The sequence below is a fragment of the Anthonomus grandis genome, chromosome 1, assembly GCF_022605725.1.
Source record: "Anthonomus grandis grandis chromosome 1, icAntGran1.3, whole genome shotgun sequence".
NCBI classification, from domain to species: Eukaryota; Metazoa; Arthropoda; class Insecta; order Coleoptera; family Curculionidae; genus Anthonomus; species Anthonomus grandis.
The window spans coordinates 9,725,070-9,741,484 of NC_065546.1; the positions used below are offsets into that span (position 1 = coordinate 9,725,070).

A 16,415-nucleotide genomic window follows, 5' to 3' on the forward strand; every position below is an offset into this window, starting at 1 on the left:
GGAACATGACCTATTAAAAGCCAGAGTGTCAGATCTAGAGAGGGAGCTGACACATATCAAATTCGGTTATCCCAGAGCCATGGAGGAGAAGAGCAAAAATTTAGTTATCGTAGGCATAAAGGCCAACCAGCAATGTAAGGATAACGTTTTAAAAACTTTTAAAAGTTTAAATGTAACTATATCTGAAAATGATTTTGTTTTAAAGGCTCCTCCTAGTGATAAATCCATTAAAATGCCAATAATTGTATCCTTCGAAAACCTTGCATTAAGAAACGAAATTTTGGAAAAACGGAAATTAGTATCATTAGACACAAACATCTGTAATATTCAGTCCGAAATAAAAACAAAAATGTATATAAATCCTGACCTGCCTAAACACACACGCGATCTGTTTCTTAAAGCACGGGAACTTAAGGAATTCTGCTGCTCAAGTAGATAACTTAAAAATGTAAATATATATATTTTTTTGCAGCTATTGTTTGTTTCTATTTATGTTTATGTTTTGAATTAAGGTTCGATGGCTTTAAACCGTAATAGCCTTAATATTACTAATGCAAAAATTGGTCATATAAACGTAAGATCTTTAATTCCTAAATTTCAGCTTATCAAAGACTATATCCTACTAAATAAGTTTGACATTTTTGCCGTCACAGAATCTTGGCTCTTGGGCTTTATTGATGATAAGATGTTACAAATTGAAGGTTTTCGCTTGGTTAGGCGCGACCGTACCATAGGTAGAGACTAGAGGAGGCGGAATTGTAATCTATGTGAGAGATACCATAAAATATTCTATTTTAAATGATTTTGACTGCAATTTTTCTGAGCAAATATGGATACAGTTTAAAACTAAGGGTGTTCTAAGCACCATGGGTGTTTTCTATAGGCCCTCGGGTCTTATTAATATAAATGATTTTATGACTGAGTTTGAAAGTAACATTTGTAGATATCTTTTGTCGTGTGACAATCTCCTCTGTCTTGGCGATTTTAATATAAACGTAAATAACTTGGAATCTATCCATACGTAAAGGTTTCTTTCTCTACTTCAGGTATACAGCTTAAATCAAATTATCAATGAGTTCACTCCGCCTGACTTAGCTGGAAACGGCTCCCTCTTAGATTTGATTATATGCTCAAACATAAATTTTGTACAGAATAGTGGTGTTGATTTAAATTTTCAGGGATCAGATCATTTTGTCGTTTTATGTAAAGTACGTCTTATGATTTTCAAACCTCCACCCTTCCTAATAACTTACAGGGATTTTAAACATTTTATACATGATAATTTTTACCAAGATTTATTAAATTCTCGATTAGATGACATATTTTATATGGAAGATATTAATGCTAAATTTGATAGGTTTAATGATTGTATACTTAATCTTTTTAATATACATGCGCCATTTAAAACGGCCAGAATTACTAAAGGAAGGAGTCCTTGAATCACAGATAATATCAAACATCTTATTTATCTTAGAAATGGAGCCTTGTCCAAGTACAAAAGACAAAAAACTGAATTAAATTGGGAACACTATCGCCAACTTCGGAACCAAGTGACAGCGGCTGTTAAAATAGAGAAGAAGTGCTATCTCAATAACACCTTACAAAAGGGTGACTCCAAAAATAAGTGGAAGGTACTAAGAACATACATTGCAAGCCTCAAAACACCATTCCTGACCACTTGGGTGACCCTGAAATCATAAATACCTTTTTTTTATAAATGCTGCATCTTCCAACGTGCCTAATCCAGAAACGTTGTCTTATTATCTACTAAATGTCAAGGAAGGCGTAGGAAACTTCGAGTTTCAGCTAGCAACGCTTGAAGAAGTTAAATCTACTTTATTCTCAATTAAATCTGAGGCCATTGGGACAGATAGTATAGGCTTGTCGATGCTGCTCCACTGCTGTCCATATATTCTTCCATTTCTAGTGCATCTTGTTAATTGTTGTATTGAATCTTCAACTTTTCCCGATTCTTGGAAGTCCTCATACCTTATCCCTATTCCAAAAGTATCTTCTTCAACTGAATTATCCGACCTTAGACCTATTAGCATTCTCCCTGTCATCTCAAAAGTTTTAGAGAGGGTATTGGAAAGCCAAATCAGAACGTACGTAAACAGATTTGATATCTTGCCGGTTATTCAGTCCGGGTTTCGAAAAGACTTCAGCTGCTCTACTGCTCTTCTAAAAGTAACTGACGATATTATACAGTCAGCTGATTGTAATAAGTTAACAATCTTGACTCTACTTGATTACTCCAAGGCCTTTGATAAGTTAAATCACCAACTATTACTGGCTATACTAAAATTATTAGGTTTTGGAGAGAGTGCTCGCTCTCTAGTTCGGCAATATTTGACCGGTCGGACTCAGATAGTGAAGCTCAATGGGAAGCAATCCTCGGCTATGGATCTCTCTTACGGAGTACCACAAGGGTCTATTCTTGGTCCTCTATTCTTTACCCTGTATACGTCTCAATTGTGTAAGAGTCTCAAATATTCAAAAGTCCATCTATATGCCGACGATACACAGGTTTATTTCTCTTTTCCTCCTAACAAAATCTTAGAAGCTAATGATAAGGTATCTTACGACCTTAACATGCTAGCAAAGGCATCGGAAAATCATTGTCTGAGTTTAAACCCAAGTAAATGTAAGGTTCTTCTTTTTGGTAGGTTGCATTCCAGAGACACATATGAGAAATTTGTTCAGATTAAATTGAATGGTCAACTAATAAATTTTAGTAATGTGGCTAGGAATCTTGGAGTTTTATTAAATGTTGAGTTGAGGTTCACTGAGCACATTGATTAATGTATTAAAAAAACTTTTATTAACCTTAAGCTACTTTATAATGAGAGGCAGCTCCTTAATAAGGAACTAAAAAAAGTTTTGTGTGACAGTCTTGTATTGTCCCATTTCACTTACTGTGATGTTGTGTATGGCCCCTGCCTTTTGATAAGTGATATAAAAAGAATACAGTACATTCAAAATTGTTGTGTAAGGCTAATTAATGAAATGAAAAAATTTGATCGAGGTGTGAGTAGTGAGTTACGCTTGATGAGATGGCTAAATATGAGTGAAAGGAGGTTACTACATAGTCTTGTTCTCTTTAATAAAATTGTCTTTAAAAAATGTCCTAATTACCTTTATCAGAAAATTAAGTTTAGATATGACGCTCATGTTTTGGACTTAAGAAATAAGCATTTTATTACACCTCCTCTTCATAAAACTGTTTTATTTGAGAGGAGCTTTAGTTACTGTATTCATCTGCAATATAATAAAATTCCTCCTGAGTTAAAATATATTTCACCTTGTATATTTAAACGAAAAATAAGCAGTTATATTACTGATCTCTGTTAGCCTAGAGTGTTGTTAAATATCTATTCTTTAACTTACTGTAAATTTCATAAGTCTGTGTGGTTATCAAACGTTGTAATGTTAATCGCTTGTGCATATAGGCAGTTAGAACTTAATATTTTGTAACTATGCAATTATTTAAGATACATTTTGAAATTCTTTGTAATATCTAACCTCAAGCTGATTTGTATGGTTAAGCTAGGAAGTAAGCTTCAACTTCGCCATTTAGAATTTACCAATTGTAAATTTTAATAAAGACATTATTATTATTATTATTATTATTATTATTAAAACTTTTTGGCAGTCGATAATTTCAAAATACTCCTTAGCGTCAAAAATAAAATCTGGTACTATAAAATGTCGCTGATCTTTGTAATTTAACTGCCTACTCTTCAAAATTCTTTAGAATCCTAGTTGTCTTATGTATTTACGTTCGTCAAATAACATAGACAAAATAATATTTTCTGGGCTTCCAAAGTATCCATTTCTTTGAATGGTTTTATACACTAAATCTTTTAGTTCTGGTTGTAAATAGTCGCAGAGTGTTATAGTTTTGAATAAATGTCTTGCACTATAAATGCATGACGGTTGAGCCTTAATGCAAAACCACATGGGCGCATATACTTTCATTACAAAATAGCTTAGTATTTGTAAATTTTCTGAAGGGTTTTGAGTTGCTACATATAAACGAAGAATACGGGAAGCAGTGGTAAGCCAGCGAGAATGAACCATTTTGCCAGGCTGCCTCCTAGACAGTTGTTCTGAACAAACACCGCTTTTAATTGCTTGACAAATGTCGTACAGATATTTTTGATCTGTGCTAAGATCGTCGCTCCGGAATTCCTAAATTGATGATTCTATTTTTAAAAATAAAGTTACAGGAAGCGTTGCGCAGATTTGGAGTTATTTTCCAAGAGGCCCGGAAAACGCACATGGTCCACTGGTATTGCCATCCAGTTTTTCAAATAGATGTCTTAGGGGCAACTCATTGGCGTGTAGCTGACAGACAAACCACTGCATGGGCCTTCCAATTTTATTCTCCATTAATACTATAATGTCTCCCTTACGCTCTGTATTTGTGACAGTACCATCACAGCCAACGACCTCTAATCTGTTGAGGTCCAAATTACATTTTTGTAAAAACTCCGAGATTTTATTTACTATATTCACAGCAGTGCCAGAGTTAGGACAAATGTGACCCAGATACTTAGCACTGCTCTTGCACCACAGTTTTCCTTGCATTTTCCTGAAACACTAAAGTTATGTCTTTCCGTCCATCAAAGTAGAGACCACGCAAAAATAATGGAATAGAATCGTCCTGAACTTCAGTTCTTTTCTTTTCTCTTGCTCTTCTTATTTTGTTCTTATCGATGACATTTGTTTTCCTTTGTGGACCTATAACACCAAAATCTAGGAGCACCGATGAGGCAATTGCTGCTCCTGCTCGGTCGGAAACCGAATACCGGTCTAGTGTTTCAGCTAATCTCGGTATTTCCTTCAAATTGCGTTCTGAAGTACTAGGCAAATTTGATGTGCTAGGTGGGAAATTAAATACCTCGGGCAACGTCGCACTGGAAGAGCTTGCATACAAATTGGAGTTGGAAAAGTCTGAGTCAAAATCTTCACAGTCAGATTTATCACACACATCTGTCAGTAATTCAGAAGACGATAAATCTTTTTTATTGACTATTACACTAGTTGATTCTGAAGTATGTGACGTAGCCACTGTGAAAGCTTTTTACTCGTTTTGCAAAAGTTTCTGGGACTCAACTAAATCAAGGGAATCAATCTTCATCTTGCAGCAAGTTCTCTGATCTAGAAGAAATGCTCTTTCCAGTCGAGGTATCTAAAAAATGAGTAATAAATTTTTAAACAAAGTTTGTTAAACTAATAAGGAACAAAAGTTTACCTTGTATTTCTTTGGACAATTACATGACATGGTTTCAGCATCTTTACCTTTACATTTACAAGTCGCTATGTCAAACAAGGTTTCACTGTTGCTTAAAAATGATTCCAGTTGAGATTTGTAACTGGGAACATTTTGTCTTTTTTTAAATGGTTTAAAAATTTGTCTTCGTTTTTCTTGATATTTTCTCAATAAGAAAATAATCCTTTGGTGGCTTATGATTAGAATTGAAGCCTTGATTCAAACGCTTTTTACTTTCTACAATTTCCAAGGCTTCCGGAACAAGTCGATTCTTATTGACACCATTTTTTTCCAAATCGAAGCAAACCCACAAAAAACACTTGATAACATCTTTGTATGATGGTAACTGCGAGTCATTAAATTCACTAGGATCACCAAAAATTGGACACCGCGACGAATTTCTTGTTTTAGCTATTTTCGCAGCCGCTACTTCCTACTCGACAGTCGGCAAAGCACTAAAATAAAAATGTCTGTCTGAATTACCTGCATTGCGCCGCGCTTGCTGTAAAACTGCCGCCGAAGCGTTGATTTTCACCTTGTTTTAGGAATATTTACTTAACTATTCGGAGTAATATTATATTATGTAATAATGATGGGTAATAATGTAATTTTTTTTTTCAGGTAAAAAAAAGTTATAACCCTGATGCTCTAAAAATTATATAATAAAAAAATATGAAGATCTGCTTCTAAAAAAATATAATTTTCAATTTTTTTCCACTGCCACCACGACTTTTTATATTAAAAAAACAGAGGGTCTTTGTGGCAGTGAAGAAAAATATTTGTTGGAACTGTTTTTGTGCTTAAAAATTATGTTTTGCTACAACGCAACTTTTTTGACCCCAGGAGTTGATATTTTACAAAAAAAAAATAATTTCGACCCACCCTAATAAGCATACTACATTGGAATAACTATCAAATCAGAAAATTTCTGGAAGAGCTTTTGGTAAAGCTACAAATTTGTCATCAATTTCCTGAGAACACATGCATTCACTTCTAATTCAAGGACCTCTCAACTGCCACGGCTCACCTCCATCACCAACTTTTCTTTAACCTTTTTTATAGACATATTTTTTGCCTGGCAAGTCCTCTCTAGAAAATGTTCCTTGTCACAGTGTAGTTGTTATTTTATTTTTAATTTGACTTATTCTTCTAGCAGTTTTTAGATATTCCTCTGCTTCATTTTCGTCTTAAGTAATTTAAAATAAAACGTTCTTACTTCTATCTATTTTTCCCTGTCCTCTGTCCTTTTTGTACAAAATATTTTTGACCTATCCCCCACAGTCAATATTTGGAAAAACTGTTAAAAATCACTTCAAAAGTTAGGCCTTGAACTTTATTTTCTTATTTTGTGTTCCCCTAGAATTATTTTCTTTTTTTTTTTGGAACCAGAAAATACATTCCACACTTTAATCCAGTGGAATTCATTTCTTATTTTTAATTTATTTTTTAGAGGTAATTATCTCAAGTCTAATAATAATATATGGAAAATGATTAAATACTATGTCTAAGTTATAGAATCAAAATGTAGGTACTAGGGATTAATTAATGATGTTTAATGAAATATATAGTTTCAGCTAGAAATTACTCACATTAACTAATTTTATGCCCTTTCCCAATCTAAAACTTTCACTTGCCTCTTGTATTTTCAAGCGAGAAATTTTGGTTCGCCAATAATCTGCTACTACAAATAAAAATTATTTTATTAAGATATATTGTGAATTTTAATAATTTCTTTTTTGTTTCTAAGTCAGATTTAGGAAGAAGGTTAAGATATACTGATAAAACAAATTTGCCACTATTGTTTTAAACTTCTTTGTTTAAGATTATTGTCAATATGGTTGATAAAAATATTTTGCTTTGGCCTTCTAAAGTTTAAAAGCGTAAGGCAATCTCCATTCTATTTACCGAAAAAAAACTATACCTATAGTCTATATACAAAGTCGGGCTACTGACGCGTTACTGCTGCAAAGGATAAAATTTACAGGAGCTTTAATCCCTGTCACCTCACAGCGTAAAATATATAGGAGACCGATTTTCCGAGAGGGTCCAAAAGACGTGTCACATGCGACTATACAGCCGCCACATCTCGGAGACATGAAGGTAATTTTCTACTCCATCTCTATTTTCTGAAACTCCATGTTGTCATGTACAAGATCCTTTATTAAATGATATATTCATTCTTGTAGAGCGGCGTATTAAAAAAGCTAAATATTTTATGAACCGCAGGGGATTTGTGCTTCAGAAGCTACATGACCTTAGAATTTTTTGTGTGTTATTTATAGGATTAAGGTTTTCGAATATAACGTTATCTTGAATATTTTTATAGGTTTATTAGAAAAACGTTTTTTAAGAAATATTTAGGTTTGTGATAGATTATCTCTAAACGCTTAAATTGGCACGCGTAAACAGACATCTTGCTTATTTTATTTAACTGTATATTGATACTTTTTTGATCTTTTGCCAAAAAATATCATAGAAATATGATATAAGTGATGCAGAATGCAATGCTCTTTTAATTTTCGATACAAAAAAACATTCAACCATTCACTTTACCCATAAAGTTTTAACTAATTATGATTACAATTTAAATATCTTGCGCAATATCTTCAAAAACCCGTCGTTCCATATTAATAATTCTGTAAGCATTAGATATAAGGAAAGTATTTTATGCCTTACTTCTGGGTGAATTTCGATTGATAACCTTAATAAACTTAAATTAAAACTCAACAAAGATTTTTTTGGCATACAGATCAAGTGTCGGTAGGTATGTGATCTATTTAAACTTAATATGTTTGACTATTGCTACATGCTGCGCCAATAATAACTTAATATCTTTCTTTTTTAATCTATCATCTTTGTTAGGGTAACCAATAGACATTTATTATTATTATATTTGCGTCATATAAATATATTATATACAGTGCGGCTGGCTCTTGATTGCCCCCTCCGCCTCTTATATTATGAATGTGTTTATATAAAAATTTGAAATTTGGCACACATGATTAGCAACCTAAATACTACTTTTTGATCCCTAGCTCATTTTGCAAAACTTCAAAGTGAAAAATAAAATTAAATAAAAAGGAGAGTTATGTGATATATATTGTTTGAAAGCTCTAACTGAATGCTTTATGGTCCTAGAATATTAAGTCATTACTTCTACCCATAGCAAAATGGCAGCCTTTCAAAATTTTATTTTCCGCATTTTTATTTCCATTTAAATTATTTAAACTTTAGGTAACACAAAAATGTAACTATTTCACAACAAAAGATGTTGAAAATGTGCACAATTAACTTCAAGACAGTAAAATAATCTATTGGAGAACTCTTCACGAACATTTTGGAAATAGGCAACATCAATATTACGACATGCATCAATTATGCTTTGACGTAGATGGAAGATATGTTCAGGCTTTTTGTTTCAAATAACGCCACAATAAAAAGTCCAGAGGTGTTAGATCGGGCGACCTGGCTGGCCACTTGGCAGACCCTCGACGACCGATCCACCGATTAGGCTAAGTATTAGTCAAATATTCTCTATTATTTCTGCTAAGGTGAGGAGGTGCCCTTCATCTCGTTGAAAAACTGTTTCCAACTCAAATTCATGAGGATTGTCGTTAATAATCTCAAGGCACTATGGTTCTACTGCATTTTTCCACATGTTTAAGTAAAGATCCCCTGTCAAATTTTGGTCTAAAAAGAGATGCTTAACAATGTGATTCCCTAAAATGCCAGCCAACACATTTATTTTTTCTGAGTATTAGGTGTGTATTTAACAAAATCTGAGGGGATTTACGTCGCCCCATTAAAAATCTTTTGTTTATGAACATTACCATTCAAAAAAAAAGTACATTAACATTTGTACATCACTGAAACAAATGTTCTTTACATAAGCAGGCTGACGACCTATTCTCTCTGTCATTACTTCGCAGAATTCCATACGTCGATCAGGATCATCTTCTGTCAATTGATAAACCATTTGAATTTTATACGCATGAAATTTATGTTTTTTAGGTACCCTTTACACAGTAGCAGAAGATACACGTGTTGTGGATCTCTTACCATAGCTGCTATAATATCCACCTGTTTTTTTTTCTAGATAGCTGGGACGCCCTGGATTCTTCCGACTACACTACTCGTCTCAGTAAATTTCTGAATGAGCTCGCAAATATACTTTCGACATACTGGAAGGTCAGGAAAACATTAACTATGCCTTTCGTCTCATGTCCATTACGATTTCTACCGTAAATGAAAATAATTACAATGTTTTCAGCAAGGGAACGTGGATCAATAAAATTGCACTGAACGAAATAGCAAAAATATTTCCTCCCTTCGGTTTTATTTGTTAAACCAAATAAGTTTTTGTGTGGAACAGTAACTTTTATGATAATAATGTTGTTGCACTGTATCTCGCACAATGCCTAAACGTGGGTTCCAGGTTTATTATAAATCTTTATTAGAGCACGAAAAGAAAGTAGCTTTACATCGGTAAACCCAGTTTTAGTATCGAAGGATAAATCAATGTAGTAATTGACAAACTATTTTAACCTATTTAAAAAAATACAATGATCCCTAATTTATATTTATGAACCTAGGACCGATTGATTTTTATGACTTGAACAAAATAAACAAATAATTAATATATGCTGAATATTCATGAAAATGTGAAATGTGCCAAGTTGACCTCCAAGGTAAAACCTTTACAAGTAACAAAAATATGAAACAATGTTCCTGTACTTATAAAACGTGTTTTTAAATAAATTATTTAATTAAACTATGGCTGAAATTTTACTTTACCTGTCAAAGAAAGATTAATCAGTTAATTGTTTAATATTTCTATGTTTGAATTTAAAAAGAATTAGTTCATGTAACAATGTGCCATTGACATTGACAAAAATACAAACTCTATAAACAAGAACACACCCATAAACAAATTACACTTAAACAGGTGTAGTAAAGAAAAATAAATTAAATAAAAATGCGAAAAATAAGATTTTAAAAGGCTGCAATTTTGCTATGGGTAGAAGTAATGATTAATATTCTAAGCATTCAGTGGGAGCTTTCAAATGATGCTCTTTTGCGCTTAAAGACCTTTTGATTTCGTTTTGTTTTGCTTTACATTTTATATAGACATACACATGGCTGCTTAAGTAGAATAGCATTGATTTGCTACACACCTGCATCTTTAGAACAAATGGATAATTTTTAATTTTCATTTCCTTAATGTTGTAACTTTGTGTGGTATGAACAAAGACCTTATTTATTTATTAGGAATCGTCATTCCTCCAGTTCTAATTACTTTGAACAACTTTATATATTATTATTATCTTTCTTATTATCGATTTAAGTGGATCAAATCATATATGATTTCTTCACTGATTTCGATTGCAACGGTTATTGCAAGAAACCAATCAGACATTTTTAGTGTTGCATGGATTTCTTCTTATATTTTAAGTTCTTTTTATTTATTTTTAAATAAAGGGTGTTTTGGGAGGAAAGAGAAATATTTTGGGAATATATCTAGAAGGTCAGAATAAAATAAATTAACCCATATGTTTTTATTTGATTTTTAACCGTTTCTGAAATAATAATTTTTTCTTTACATTTTTTGAATAATTACGTTCTCTGTATTTCTAACTCATGTTGCAGGTATTTCATAATTGTTTGTTAATACCTATTTTAAATCACTGGTAGTTTTGACAAGAATGGTTGCCAGTTTGATTGATTCTAAGCATTTCAATTTGAAAAGAGCAAAGTTTCCATTACGTAATGACTCACACATTCACCTAGAGGGAGTATGCTGACATGATATTCGTGTATGGTTTCTGTAATGGTAGCGCATTACGCGATGGTGATGAATACCGACGTCGTTTTCCAAATCAAAGAATTGTTAATCGAAAAGTTTTTGCAAATGCTCAGGAAACAGGAATGTTTCCAAGCGTAAGAATTAATTCTGAACGAGAAGCGGGACTAAATGTGGAAAATGAAGAAAATATTCAATTTTATTTCGATTAGCATTACATGTGAACCTTTTCAAGACACTTAGGAAAAACGGTTTTAAGCCTTTCCATATTTAACCGATTTAACATCTTCAAGAGGGTGATTATGGCTTAAGGGTTCAATTTTGTGAATGGATTCAATAAAATCGAGACCTACATAAATACATTTCATTTAGCGATGAAGCTCATTTTACCCGCAATGGAATTAATAACCGACACAATGAACATCGGTGATCAGATGAAAATCCTCATGCCACGTTTTAACGAAACCTTCAACATCGATTCAGTGTTAACGTGTGGTGTGGAATGATGAACGACCAGTTGTTTGGTCCTTTTGTATTATATGAGCTCTTACTGGAGAAGGATATTTACGTTTTTTGAAAGACCATTTACATGATGGATGATGTTCTGCTAATTGTTCGCACCAAAGGTATTTTCAACACAATGGACCGCCTCATTTTAGTCGCCGAGTGCGTAATTTCTCAGACAATCGTTTTCCTGATCGTTGGATTAGCATAGGAGGACCTCAAGTTCGGCCACCAAGGTCACCAGACTTAAATCCACTAGATTATTGCCTCTAAGGGTGAATGAAAGCTCTAGTGTACGAAACAATAATAGAAACTGTAGGACTCCAATAATATTTAAATATTTAAATAGCGCTTAACAAACGTGCTGCAGCTTGCCTTGAAGTTGGTGGGGGTATTTTCGAAAACATTTTAAGTTAGTGGAATTTTATTTTTTTACTAGTATTTGTTTATTTTTTTGTTGCTTTTAAAATAAAAAATATTATAAAAAAACTTCAGAAATAATTATTTCAGAAATGGTTAAGAATCGGATTAAAACATATGGGTTAATTTCTCTTATTTTGACCTTTTGAATATGTTCCTAAAATATTTCCCTTTCCTCCCGAAACACCCTCTATAATCTCACTAAAATTATCTCCTATTAAAAAAGAAATAGGAGAAAATATTAAGAGTAAGATTTTGTATCTTCGTTACTAATTTCATTTCATATAATATCCAAGTTTCTCGTCTCGTTCATAGCTTTTTAAATATACAGGGTTGCCCATCGAAAACGTATCACAAGGTATTACAGCGTGGGAAAAAACTTTTCGACTCATCGACTTAATCGGATTAAAACATATAGGTTAATTTCTCTTATTTTGATCTTTTGAATATGTTCCTAAAATATTTCCCTTTCCTCCCGAAACACCCTCTATAATCTCACTAAAATTATCTCCTATTAAAAAAGAAATAGGAGAAAATATTAAGAGTAAGATTTTGTATCTTCGTTACTAATTTCATTTCATATAATATCCAAGTTTCTCGTCTCGTTCATAGCTTTTTAAATATACAGGGTTGCCCATCGAAAACGTATCACAAGGTATTACAGGGTGGGAAAAAACTTTTCGACCAAAATCCAAAAACATGTTTGAACGTAAGTATGTTTGTCAGGGGGACAACTTTTAACATAAGCTTTTAACATTACTGACATAAACACCATTTTAAAAAATTCAACCCCCTAAGCGTGGGTGGCATCCCCTAATTTTTTTCAAATGGGACGGGGGATCAAGTGATCTCTCTTTAAAAGGGTTTTGTCATTCCTTATACAACGCTGCTTAGTTTTTAAAAATCGAGTCACTCGTTCAAGAAATATAGGCTCTTGAAAGTTACACAATAATGTGTGACGAAAAATGCAAAAAGCGATTTAATGCTTACCATTTTAATCAAGCAAATGCACGAAGTGCTGCTCGCGAACGTTCATACAGTGATTCAAATTATCTTCAAATCGTTGCCGAACTTTTAGAAGCATTTGCAGTGTCACTTCGCGACATACGTAAATAATACTTCTTCGAAACTATTCTAATGTAGCAGGTGGAGTTTTGGAAACTACGGATTTTATGTGTCCCCACAAGAAAAAATTTAAAGGACCGAGGTGGTATCCAGCGTCCCGAAAATCTGTTATTTAAATAGTTGCGTATATTTAGTGAGAAATGTGGAGGAGCTCCGTCTTGTTGGAAAATCAATTCGTGATCATTGTATGCGCGGTCCTCTTCTATGATATTTGTTAGAGCTGGGTCGAGGCATTTTATAACAAATCTAAGTACATATTGCCTGTTAAGTTTCCAGGGAGGAAAAAAGAGCCTATAATGGAATTTCCAAAAATGCCAGCCCATACGACTTCTGGGGAGTTGTGTGTGTGTGAATTCGTGGGAAATCCTTGGATTGTTGTCAGCCCAATAACGGCAATTGTGGCAATTCACTAAACCATTTAGAAAGAAAGAACACTCGTCCGAAAAACATACATTAAATATGAAATTATTATTATTTAACGCTCGCTCACTCATAACTTTGCAAAACTGCAAGCAATGATCGAAGTCGTCTTCATTAAATTCTTGCAATAAGCGAATTTTATAGGGATAGAACTTGTATTCTTCAATACCCTGTGGACACTTATTCGAGACACACCCGTTGCAAAAGCCAATTGTCTTGTTCTTAGCGACCTATCCATTGCAACTTTCCCCAATACTGCAGTCTCAATAGTTTCATGAAACCCTGCATTTTCAATATTCCTCTTTCTGTTATGAACTGAACCCGTTTCGCGAGACTTTGCAACCAATTCCCGGATAATTTTTCCAGATAGATGTTTCTCAGGATGCTGTTCATTTGATACTTCATTGGATGATACATTTAAAGGTTCAACAAGTTTTAAACACTTTAACCACAAAAAAGATATCTAGCACAACTACTTGACCTAATTTAAAGGTAAAGAAAGAAACCGGATATTTTTAAAGATGTGTTCTATGTTCACTCTGGGTTCAGTCTCACTCTTCCAATAAATTTTAATGATATCGTCACACAACTTTCAAGGGCCCATATTTCTTGGGTGACTCAAGAGTCACTTAGAAACTCAAGAGACTTTGAGTTTCTAAGTGACTCGAATTTTAAAAACTAAGCAGCGTTGTATAGGGAATGACAAGACCCTTTTAAAGAGACATCACTTGATCCTCCGTCCCATTTGAAAAAAATTAGGGGATGCCACCCACGCTTAGGAGGTTGAGTTTTTTGAAATGGTTGTTATGTCAAAAGTTGTCCCCCTGACAAATATATTTGACGTATTTTTGGATTTTGCCGAAAAGTTTTTTCCTACCCTGTAATGCCTTGCGGTACGTTTTCGATGGGCCACCCTGTATTTAGCTTCATCATACATTATACGGTTGTTTCATGATCTTTTAACTTTTTGACGATTTCCATGGCGTGATGAAGTATTCTGGTCATCTCTTCTTATCTCTGCAACACGTCGTTTACACAACATAGTATGCTAGTACTCTGATTAGAGCTATTGGATTATTTAGGTGTGGTGTTGGGATTAGTTAGTTGACCTGATTTTTTGTACCATACTTAGTTGATGCGTATGGAAAAAGTATACTAAAATGCAAAGACTGGCTTAAAGTGGAAGAATGAATTTCCCGGGGTGGTTTTAAAATTTGTTTTAAAAACTGAGATAGACTAGCTGAGTTTCTCTTCAGTTCCAATGGCTAGGTTGTTGATTGTCTGGTTCAACCTAGATCTGGTAGTCCAGTAATGGTTAGGAAAGGGCGTTAGTTATAGGTTACATAATCAAATGACGTTTTCAATTGAGCCTGAGTCCATCCCTTATAGGTAAAAGCCAGTCAATACTAATAATATAACAGAGGTTTTGATATACTTATTTATTTAAGTACAATACTCTCCTATAGATAGGTAAGACTCCAAACTACTGTCGCATATTCTATAGTGGGTTTAATAATTGTATTGTATAACAATATTAATGAGGATTTAATTACCAAAAGCCTTTGTAATTCGAGATATAAATCCTAGATTTTTTAGAGCTTTTGAAGAGCAGTTTGAAATCCAAAGCCACACCCAAATCTTTAATACACTCTCCATATGTCAAGGTAGTATCTCCGATATAAACATAATTTATTTGGTGTTTGAACTGGTTTGCTACTAAAGAGTATCGAGTAACATTTTTCTAGATTAGTAAATAATTTATTTAAGGTACATACAATATCTTTTACAATTAGAAAGCTCAGATTCTAACGCAACAAAATCTGATACATGCTTAATTGCTACGAAAATTTTTAAGATCATCTGCATATGCAAGATATTTACACATTGAAAATATTGACCAATGTCAGTTAAAATTATTGAAAATAATATCGATGCTAAATAAGAACCTTTTGGTACTTCTGAAGTAACAATAGTGCAAGAAGACTTTACTCCATTTATGGCGACTGACTGAGATCGATTTGATAGGTAGTTTTTAAGGAGGTTGAGAAGGGTCTCGTGTACACCGAAGTTTTCCAATTTAATGAAAAGTGTAGAGTGAAAAACCTTATCAAAAGCCTTGGAAAATTCGGTATACCCGGCACATATTTCCAGATCTTTCTCCGTTATTTCATTTACACTACGAATAAATGGTGTTAACTTGGCTATTACCGTTCTTTTTTGCAAAAAGCCGTGTTGGTTAACGTCGATAACTTCTTTGAGTCTAAAAAATTATTCCTTTAAGATTCGAATATCTTACAAAGTAACTAAGTGAGGAAATTGTCCTGTAACTTCAAACGGAATTTATTTCAATAAACTTGAATACAGACACAACTTTTTTTCACACATTGGGAAAAATGCCGCTGAACAAACCTTGTTTTTACAAGACATGCAAAGGCTCGCACAAGCTAGGACCGGCCTTATATAGATATAAGTGCGGATTTAACGATGGTGTCATAATTGGCATTATTAAGTTTTAACTTTATATCTAAGTCACTAACAGTATATTTCGAAGATATGTGACGGCTATCTTTAGGTTCAAATGGATTCAAACATTTATTAACAACTATCTTTGAAGAATTAGATAGATATTAGATCCAAAATTTTACCGCAAGCATTAACAACATGATTAAACTGCTTTAGATTATTAAAGTAAAATGAATCGGAAAAAGCTTTACTACAACGATCAGTGGCGTTGATAGGCAATAAAACACTTTATTGTGTTAAGAACTTAAGACAATTTCCCTTTGGTGTACGTCATAAATTGCCAATAAGACAGCAATTTAGAAAAATATATACAAAAAATTGGCTTTGGGTCTTTAGCAATTTTCAGAG

The 16,415-nt window shown here is 33.3% G+C and overlaps 1 protein-coding gene across 1 annotated transcript in view; it reads left to right on the forward strand.

The window, feature by feature from the left end:
- The window catches only part of LOC126744524 (tyrosine-protein phosphatase Lar), a 1,889,525-nt gene that overhangs the window by 263,530 nt on the left and 1,609,580 nt on the right, over positions 1-16,415 (forward strand). The window lies entirely within an intron of this gene.